Source organism: Nicotiana tabacum, chromosome 19 (assembly GCF_000715075.1).
Source record: "Nicotiana tabacum cultivar K326 chromosome 19, ASM71507v2, whole genome shotgun sequence".
NCBI classification, from domain to species: domain Eukaryota; kingdom Viridiplantae; phylum Streptophyta; class Magnoliopsida; order Solanales; family Solanaceae; genus Nicotiana; species Nicotiana tabacum.
Window position 1 is genome coordinate 29,161,352 of NC_134098.1, and position 11,741 is coordinate 29,173,092.

Consider the following 11,741-nt stretch of genomic DNA (forward strand, 5'->3'; position numbering starts at 1 on the left):
GCTATGTAGTGTGTGTTTATGAAGAAATTTTTAGATTCCGTAATACTTTTTAGAAGACGGGCAAAATGTTAGTTTGCGAAGCAAGAAAACACAAGAGTAAACAGTTTAGCCAATTCTGAGATATCCTTTGCTGGCACTCTTTAGCCCTATGTCTCTTATGGCTAGGAGGTTCAAATTATTGCTTTTGAATCTAACATTTGCCAGATCAATTTGGATATTATGCGAAGTCATACTTGTGTTCCGATCTAAACGAGTACAATTGGATCAAATGACAAAGTCACTTCAAAGTTGAGAGTTTTAACTTTTTTGTTCAATCATCTGGTATTTGATCACTAGATTTGGCTAATCTCAATTTGCCTCAGATAAATAGTACCTTCTAACTTTGTCTTATCTTTAGAAGTGGTTCGTCCTTTTCCCGAAGGAAGTACTTCATCTGCAAGATTGTCACGGCCCGAAATTCCCTCATTCTGACCGTGATGGCGCCTAATATTTCATTTGCTAGGCAAGCTAACGTTAGAATAATATTAACCAATTTTTAAATAATTTTTAATTTATTAATAATCAAGGAAACAAAAGCGGAAGCAAAGTTTGAAATATGGTGAAATAATCCATAAAAACAACGGTGTCTAAATACCATCCAAGAATTGGTGTCACAAGTGCACGAGCTTCTAGAATAAATACAAATAAAGGTTCGAATAAAATAAAGTTGTTTGGAAATAAACACACAGCTAAAGTAAAATAAACGGGGACTTCAGAACTACGGACGCCATGCAGTTATACCTCAAGTCTCCTCTGGTAGCTGAAATCCGAGCAAGTCTATGGTACGCCGCTGGGACCAACTCCAAAATCTTCACAAGAAGTGTAGAGTATAGTATCAGTACAACCGACCCATGTACTGGTAAGTGCTGAGCCTAACCTCGACGAAGTAGTGACGAGACTAAGGCGGTTCACTTACATTAACCTGTACGCAATATTAATAACAACAAATAATAGAAATAAAACAGGTAACTCATTTATAATAATTGAAGCCAACTCAGCAGTCATAATCCATTATCATTTCAACCAACTCTGTTGCAGCGTGCAACCCGCTCTCACAATATATTCACACTTAATTCAGTTGCAGCGTGCAACCCGCTCTCCCAATATATATATTCCTTTTAATCAAGTCTGTCATATATTTACTTCAATCAAGTATATATATAGACTTTTAAATAAGTCTGTTGCGGCGTGCAATCCGATCCCCCAATATTCACTTTTAAATAAGTCTATTGCGGCGTGCAATCCGATCCCCCAATATTGATATATTTACTTTTATTTCCGTTGCGGCGTGCAACCCGTTCCTCCAATATATATAACTTTAAACAACTCATAATGTAAATAAAAATTACTCTAATAAATACCACGTCCAATCCTCCCAAATGTAAATAAAAATTACTCCAATAAATACCACGTCCAACGAGAAACAATTAAACATCAAGGCACACAATAATTATAATTTTTTTATGAACAAACAATGGCAATAACAATTTATTTTGGAAATCAGGGAGAAAATAGATAATTTAATATTTAATATGCTAAATGTCAAGTAGCAATTAATGCACATAATTCAAATAAGCATGTAGCAATTATTACAGGAATTTAAGAATTAATATTTGGCAAAGAATAGGAGAGAAACAATTATTATAACAATTAATTTATGGTTTAAAACAATTTATGGTTTTTCAAGTAAGCATGCAAACAATAAATTACACGACGTGTAGACACTCGTCACTTCACCTATACGTCGTTCACATGCATTTCACATAATAAATAATTTAAGGGTTCTATTCCCTCAAGTCAAGGTTAAGTATGACACTTACCTCGCTTTGCAAATTCCAATGAATTATTCAACTCAACCACAACTTTTCCTTTTAAATTTATCTTCAAAAGCTTCAAATCTATTCACAAACAATTCGATATACTCAATACGAATCATAGGAATTAATTCCATATGAATTTATAAATTTTTCGGATAAAAATCCGAAATTTATTAAAATATTCGACAGTGGAACCCACGTCTCAAATCTCGAAAAAACTTACGAAATCCGAACACCCATTCCGAGACGAGTCCAACCATATAAAAATTATCCAATTCCGATGTCAAATGGACCTTCAAATCTTAAATTTTTATTTTTGGAAGATTTTATAAAAATCTGATTTTTCTTCCATAAATTCACGGATTCATGATATAAATGAGTATAAAATCATGAAATATAATCAATATAGGATAAGGAACACTTACCCCAATATTTTCCCGTAAAAATCGCCTTACCCGAGCTCAAAAATGGAAAAGGGTTGAAAATGGAATGAATCCCATTTTCTAGAACTTAAGTTCTATTTCTGGGACTTTTACCCTTCGCGAACGCGGTCAGTGCCTCGCGTTCGCGCATAAATTTGTTATGTCCCATTTTACCCTTCGTGAATGCGAAGCTTGCCTAGCTTGGCCTTCGCGAACGCGAAGGCAATAATCCTGTCCAGCCTCTTTCCCTTCGCGAACGCGAAGCTTTGAACCTCAAGCCTTCGCGAACCCGGTCACTCTGTCGCGAACGCGAAGCATAAAACGTGCCAGTCCCAATTTGCTCTTCGCGTTCGCGAGAGTACCTTCGCGAACGCGAAGAAGAACACACCAGAAGCCTGAAGTCTGCAGAAAACCAAATTTTCTAAGTCCGAAAATGATCCGTTAACCACCCGAAACCAACCGAAGCCCTCGGGGCTCCAAACCAAATATGCACCCAAGTCCTAAAATATCATACGAACTTGCTCGCGCGATAAAATCGCCAAAATAACACCAAAAACTACGAATCAGACACCAAATCAAAGGAAATTTCCCAAAAAACTTTAGAACTTATATTTTTACAACCAGACGTCCGAATCACGTCAAATCAACTCTGATTCTCACCAAATTCAGCAGAAAAGTCATAAATATTATAGTGGACCTATACCGGGCTCCAGAACCAAAATACAGACCCGAGGTCAATAAATCCAATATCAGTAATTTCTTAAAAATCATTAAGCTTTCGAGCTTTTAATTTTTTTTATCAAAATTCCATATCTCGAGCTAGGGACCTCGGAATTCGATTCCGGGCATATTCCCAAGTCCCACATTATGATACGGACCTACCAGAATTGTCAAAATACTGATCCGGGTCCGTTTGCTCAAAATATTGACTAAAGTCAACTTAGTTGAGTTTTTAAAGCTCTATTTCGCATTTTAATCCATTTTTCACATAAAAACTTTTCGAAAAATTTTACAGATTGCGCACGCAAGTCGAGAATGATAAATGGTAATTTTTGAGGTCTTAGAATACAGAATTATTTGTTAAATTTAAAGATGACATTTTGGGTCATCACATTCTCCACCTCTAATACAAACGTTCGTACTCGAACGGAGTTAGAAAAAGTACCTGACCTGGTGAATAAGTGTGGATATTTACTCCGCATGTCCGACTCGGACTCCAGGTAGATGCCTCTACCGGCTGAGCTCTCCACTGCACCCAAACTGAAGGATAACTCTTAGACCTCAACTATCGGACCTGTCGGGCTAGAATAGCCACCGGCTCCTCCTCATAAGTCAAATCTTTGTCCAATTGGACTGAGCTGAAATCTAATACATGGGACGGATCACCATGATATTTTCGGAGCATAGACACATGGAACACCGGATGAACCGCTGATAAACTAGGTGGTAATGCAAGCCTGTAGGCTACTTCACCCACCCTTTCAAGAATTTCAAAGGGTCCGATATACCTAGGGCTCAACTTGCCCTTCTTCCCGAACCTCATTACACCTTTCATAGGTGAAACCCGGAGCAATATTCTTTCTCCACCCATGAATGCAATATCACGAACTTTACGGTCGGCATAACTCTTTTGCCTAGACTGAGTTGTGCGAAGTCGATCCTGTATAATATTGACCTTATCCAAGGCATCCTGTACCAAATCGGTACCCAACAACCGAGCCTCTCCCGGTTCAAACCAGCCAACTGGCGAGCGACATCACCTTCCGTATAATGCCTCATATGGAGCCATCTGAATGCTCGACTGGTAGCTATTATTATAAGCAAACTCCGCAAGTGGCAAGAACTGATCCCAAGAACCTCTAAAGTCTATAACACAAACGCGAAGCATATATTCCAATATCTAAATGGTACGCTCTGACTGTCCGTCTGTCTGTGGATGAAATGCTGTACTCAACTCAAACCGCGTGCCTAACTCACGCTGTACAGCCCTCCAGAAGTGTGAGATAAACTGCGTACCTCGATCTGAAATAATAGACACGGGCACACCGTGAAGGCGGACAATCTCACGAATGTAAATTTCAGCTAACCTCTCTGAAGAATAGGTAACTGCCACTGGAATGAAATGTGCTGACTTGGTCAACCTGTCCACAATGACCCAAACTGCATCAAATTTTCTCTGAGTCTGTGGGAGCCCAACAACAAAATCCATAGTGATACGCTCCCACTTCCACTCAGGAATTTCTAACTTTTGAAGCAAACCACCAGGTCTCTGATGCTCGTACTTAACTTGCCGACAATTCAGACACCGAGCTACATAAGCAACTATATCCTTTTTCATTCTCCTCCATCAATAATGTTGCCGCAAATCTTGATATATTTTGGCGGTACCTGGATGAATAGAGTACCTGGAACTGTGTGCATCTTCAAGAATTAATTCACGAAGCCCATCCACATTAGGCACACAAATACGACCCTGCATTCGCAGAACTCCATCTCTCCCCACAACAACCTGTTTAGCATCACTGTGCCGCACCGTGTCCTTAAGGACAAGTAAATGAGGATCATCATACTGCCTCTCTCTGATGCGCTCATATAAAGAAGACCGAGAGACTGTGCAAGCTAGAACCCGACTGGGTTCTGAAACATCTAACCTCACGAACTGATTAGCCAAAGTCTGAACATCTGCAGTTAATGGCCTCTCACCAACTGGAATATACGCAAGACTGCCCATACTCACAGTCTTTCTACTCAAAGTATCGGCCACCACATTAGCCTTTCCGGGGTGATACAAAATGGTTATATCATAGTCTTTCAACAACTCCAACCATCTTCTTTACCTCAAATTAAGATCTTTTTATTTGAACAGATACTAAAGGCTATGATGATCAGTAAATACCTCACACGAGACACCGTAGAGGTAATGCCTCCAAATCTTCAGCGCATGAACAATGGCTGCCAATTCTAAGTTATGAACATGCTAATTCTTCTTGTGAACTTTCAACTGCCGCGACGCATATGCAATTACTTTGCCATCTTGCATTAATACTGCACCAAGCCCAATGTGAGATGCATCACAATACACCGCATACGATCCTGAACCTGTGGGTAATACCAACACTGGTGCCATCGTCAAAGCGGTCTTGAGCTTCTGAAAGCTCAACTCACACTCGTCTGACCATCTGAATGGGACACCTTTCTGGGTCAATCTGGTCAATGGGCTTGCTATAGATGAAAACCCTTCCACGAACCGACGATAATAACCTGTTAAACCTAGGAAACTCCGGATCTCTGTAACTGAAGTAGGTCTAGGCCAATTCTGAACAGCCTTAATCTTCTTAGGATTCACCTTTATGCCTTCTGCCGATACAACATGCCCCCAAAAGGCAACTGAGTCTAACTAAAACTCATATTTTGAAAACTTGGCATATAACTGATTATTCTTCAAGGTGTGAAGCACACTTCGAAGATGCTTCTCATGCTCCTCTCAACTGCTGGAGTAAATTAAGATATCATCAATGAATATAACCACAAAAGATTCCAAATAAGGCTTGAACACCGGATTCATCAAATCCATAAATGTTGCTGGGGCATTTGTCAACCCAAATGACATCACTAAGAATTCGTAATGCCCATACCGAGTTTGAAAAGATGTTTTAGGGACATCAAATGCCCTAATCTTTAACTGATGGTAACCAGACCTCAAATCGATCTTCGAAAATACCTTGGCACCCTGAAACTGATCAAATAAGTCATCAATTCTTGGCAGCAGATATTTGTTTTTGATAGTGGCTTTGTTCAACTGCCGATAATCTATACACATCCGCATAAAGCCGCCTTTCTTCTTTACAAATAATACTGGTGCACCCTAGGGTGAGACACTGGGTCTAATGAGTCCCTGATCAAGCAAGTCTTGTAACTGCACTTTCAATTCTTTTAACTCCGGCGGGGCCATACGGTATGGTAGAATAGAAATGGGCTGAGTGCCCGGAGCCAAATCAATACAGAAGTCAATATCTATGTCGGGTGGTATCCCCAGCAAATCTGCAGGAAATACTTCTGGAAATTTACGAACAACTGGTACTGAGTCCATAGAAGGAGCATCCGCACTGGGATCGCGAATATAAGCCAAATAGGCTAGACACCCTTTCTCTACCATATGCCGAGCTTTCATATAAGAAATAACCCTGTTGGCAGAATGACCAGGAGTTCCTTTCCACTCTAACCGAGGTAACCTCGGCATAGCTAGGGTCACTGTCTTGGCATGACAATCCAATATAGCATGATAAGGGGACAACCAATCTATACCCAAGATGACATCAAAATCTACCATATCAAGAAGTAGAAGATCCACACTAGTCTCAAGATTACCAATAGTAATCACACACGCACGATAGACATGATCTACTACAACAGAGTCTCCCACCAGTGTAGATACACATACAGAAGCACTCAGAGAATCACAAGGCACAACCAAATATGAAGCAAAATAGGAGGACACATAGGAATAAGTAGATCCTGGATCAAATAGAACTGAAGCATCTCTATGGCAAACTGGAATAATACATGTGATCACAACATCAGATGACTCGGCCTCAGGCCTAGCTGGAAAAGCATAAAATTGGGGCTGGGCCCCACCACTCTGAACTGCGTCCCTGGGACGGCCTCTAACTGGCTGGCCTCCACCTCTAACGGTTTGACCTCTACCTCTAATAGCCTGAACTCCACCTCTAACGGTCTGACCTACACCTCTAATGGCCTGACCTCCACCTCTAATAGCCTGACCTCCACCTCTAGCTGCTTGACCCCTACCTCTAGCTGGATGAGCAGGCGGTAAAGCAATCGGTGCCGGTATGATGACACGAGAGTCTTGACGAGATCTGTTACTCGCCAATCTAGGGCAATACCTCCTGATGTGACCAATGTTCCCACACTCATAACGCCCATCCTGATGCCATGGCTGCTGAAGCTGAAGCTGACCCAAATGGGCCGGATAACTGCTGTAGTAACTCTGGAGTGGTGGTGCACTGATATGAGGTGAATGTGCACTGAATGCTGGCTGCCCAGAGTAAGGCATAATAGGACCGTGACTCCCTGAAGCACCGGGAGATGCATGAAGTGCTTAATGAAATGGTCTGGGAGGATGACCCCTACCAAAATTACCTCTGCCTCCAGACGAGGCACCACTATAACCACCGAACTGACGAGGCTTCTTATCAGACCTCTGCCCTCTCTCCTATGCAAGAACCATCTCGATCCTCCTTCCGGCATTAGCAGCCGCCTGAAAAGAAATCTCACTTCTGGTTTCCTTGGACATCTGAAGTCCGATAGGGTGAGTGAGTCCCTCAATAAACCTCCTCACTCTCTCTCCCTCCGTAGGTAGTAAAAGGAGAGCATGACGGGCCAAATCCACAAAACGGGACTCATACTGAGTAACAGTCATACTGCCCTGCCGTAGACACTCAAATTGCTTGAGGAATTCCTCTCTCAGTGTGATAGGGAGGAACTTTTCTAGAAATAGCTGAGAGAACTGCTCCCAGGTAAGTGCAGGCGATCCAACTGGTCTGGTCAATGTATAATCTCTCCACCATCTCTTGACGGAACCCGTCATCTGAAATATAGCAAAATCAACCCCATTGGTCTCAACTATACCCATGTTCCGCAGCACCTCGTGGCAGCATTCAAGATAATCCTGTGGGTCCTCAGAAGGTGTACCACTGAAGTGAACTGGAAAGAGCTTAGTAAACTTATCTAGTCTCAATAAGACCTCAAAAGATATGGCGGGCCTATCACCGGTCTGTGCCACAACAACTGGTTGAACTACCCCAACTGGCGGGGCTGCTGGAGCCTGAGTCTGGGGAGCCATCTGCTCTGGAGCGGGAGTAGTGGGAGTTTGTGCTCCTCCCCCAGCCTGTGAGACGGCTGGTGCCACTGGAAATGTACCATTCTGGGCCACGCCCTCCATAAGACTTACCAAACAGGCTAGAGCGTCCTGAAGTACTGGAGTGACTATGAATCCTTTCAGGACCTGAACTGGTCCAACTGGTACATTCTGAACTGGAACCTCCTCCTGAACGTCCACCTGCGGTTCAACAACAAGTGCAGCTGCTCGAGCTCTTGACTGAGCTCTACCTCGGCCTCTAGCACGACCTCGGCCTCGACCTTTGCCCCTAGTCGTAGCTGTCACTGGGGACTCTGGCTCCTGTCCATCGGTAGAGGTATTAGGCGTTCTCAGCATATGCGAGAGATTAAGAGTAGAATGGTTCAATCATCGATGATAGAATAAATTCGCACGACAGAATAAGAAAGAAGTGATATTGTTCCTAAACTTCATAGCCTCTGAGAGATAAGTACAGACGTCTCCGTACCGATCCTTTAGACTCTACTAAGCTTGCTCGTGACTCGTGAGACCTATGTTACCTAGTACTCTGATACCAACTGTCACGACCCGAAATTCCCTCTTTCGGACCGTGATGGCGCCTAACATTTCACTTGCTAGGCAAGCTAACGTTAGAATAATATTAACCAATTTTTAAATAATTTTTAATTTATTAATAATCAAGGAAACAAAAGCGGAAGCAAAGTTTGAAATATGGTAAAATAATCCATAAAAACAATGGTGTCTAAATACCATCCCAGAATTGGTGTCACAAGTGCACGAGCTTCTAGAATAAATACAAGCAAAGGTCCGAATAAAATAAAGTTGTCTGAAAATAAACACATAGCTAAAGTAAAATAGACGGGGACTTCAGAACTGGAGACGCCATGCAGTTATACCTCAAGTCTCCTCTGGTAGCTGAAATCCGAGCAAGTCTATGGTACGCCGCTGGGACCAACTCTAAAATCTGCACAAGAAGTACAAAGTATAGTATCAGTACAACCAACCCCATATACTGGTAAGTGATGAGCCTAACCTCGACGAAGTAGTGACGAGGCTAAGGTGGTTCACTTACATTAACCTGTACGCAATATTAATGACAACAACAAATAATAAAAATAAAATAGGTAACTCATTTATAATAATTGAAGCCAACTCAGCAGTCATAATCCATTATCATTTCAACCAATTCTGTTGCAGCGTGCAACCCGCTCTCATAATATATTCACACTTAATTCAGTTGCAGCGTGCAACCCGCTCTCCCAATATATATATTCCTTTTAATCTAGTCTGTCATATATTTATTTCAATCAAGTATATATATAGACTTTTAAATAAGTCTGTTGCGGCGTGCAATCCGATCCCCCAATATTGACTTTTAAATAAGTCTATTGCGGCGTGCAATCCGATCCCCCAATATTGACTTTTAAATAAGTCTATTGCGGCGTGCAATCCGATCCCCCAATATTGATATATTTACTTTCATTTTCGTTGTGGCGTGCAATCCATTCCCCCATAATATAAATATATTTACTTTCATTTCTGTTACGACGTGCAACCCGTTCCCCCAATATATATAACTTTAAACAGCTCATAATGTAAATAAAAATTACTCCAATAAATACCACGTCCAATGAGAAACTATTAAGCATCAAGGCACATAATAATTATAATTTATTTATGAACAAACAATGGAAATAATAATTTATTTTGGAAATCAAGGAGAAAATAGATAATTTAATATTTAATATGCTAAATATCAAGTAGCAATTAGTGCACATAATTCAAATAAGCATGTAGCAATTATTACAAGAATTTAAGAATTAATATTTGGCAAAGAATAGGAGAGAAATAATTATTATAACAATTAATTTATGGTTTAAAATAATTTATGATTTTTCAAGTAAGCATGCAAACAATATATTTCAAGACGTATAGACACTCGTCACCTCGCCTATACGTCGTTCACATGCATTTCACATAACAAATAATTTAAGAGTTCTATTCCCTCAATTCAAGGTTAACCACGACACTTACCTCGCTTTGCAAATTCCAATCAATTATATAACCACAACTTTTTCTTTTAAATTTGTCTCCAAAAGCTTCAAATCTATTCACAAACAATTCGATATACTCAATACGAATCATAGGAATTAATTCCATATGAATTTATAAATTTTTCGGATAAAAATTCGAAATTCATTAAAATATTCGGCAGTGGGACCCACATATCAAATCCTGGAAAAACTTACGAAATCCAAACACCCATTCCGAGACGAGTCCAACCATACAAAAATTATCCAATTCTGATGTCAAATGGACCTTCAAATCTTAAATTTTCTTTTTTGGAAGATTTTATAAAAATCTGATTTTTCTTCCATAAATTCACGGATTCATGATATAAATGAGTATGCAATCATGAAATATAATCAATATAGGATAAGGAACACTTACCCCAATATTTTCCCGTAAAAATTGCCCAAAAATCGCCTTACCCGAGCTCAAAAATGGAAAAGGGTTGAAAATGGGACGAATCCCATTTTCCAGAACTTAAGTTCTGTTTCTGGGACTTTTACCCTTCAGGAACGCGGTCAGTGCCTCGCGTTCGCGAAGCACAAATTTGTGCTGTCCAATTTTACACTTCGCGAACGCGAAGGCAATAATCCTGGCCAGCCTCTTTCCCTTCGCGAACGCGAAGTTTTGAACCTCAAGCCTTCGCGAACGCGGTCACTCTGTCGCGAACACGAAGCATAAAACATGCCAGCCCCAATTTGCTCTTCGCGTTCGCGAAAGTACCTTCGCGAACGCGAAGAAGAACACACCAGAAGCGTGAAGTCTCCAGAAAACCAAATTTCCTAAGTGCGAAAATGATCCGTTAACCACCCGAAACCAACCCGAGCCCTCAGGGATCCAAATCAAACATGCACCCAAATCCTAAAACATCATACAAACTTATTCGCGCGATCAAATCGCCAAAATAACACCAAGAACTACGAATCGGACACCTAATCAAAGAAACTTTTCCAGAAAACTTTAAAACTTATATTTTTACAACCAGACGTCCGAATCACGTCAAATCAACTTCGATTCTCACCAAATTAGGCAGACAAGTCATAAATATTATAGTGGACCTTCACCGGGCTCCGGAACTAAAATACGGATCCGAGGTCAATAAATCCAATATCAGTAATTTCTTGAAAATTATTAAACTTTTAAGTTTTTAATTTTTCATCAAAATTCTATATCTCGAGTTAGGGACCTTGGAATTCGATTCCGGGCATACGCCCACGTCCCAAATAACGATACGGACCTATCGGAATTGTCAAAATACTGATCTGGGTCTGTTTGATCAAAATATTAACTAAAGTCAACTCAGTTGAGTTCTTAAAGCTCTATTTCATATTTTAATCCATTTTTCACATAAAAACTTTCCGGAAAATTTTACGGACTGCGCACGCAAGTCGAAGAATGATAAATTGTGCTTTTCGAGGTATTAGAATACAAAATTACTTGTTAAATTTAAAGATGATATTTTGGATCATCACAAAGATATACAGTTTAGATCAATTCATCAAGCTTTTTCCGAGT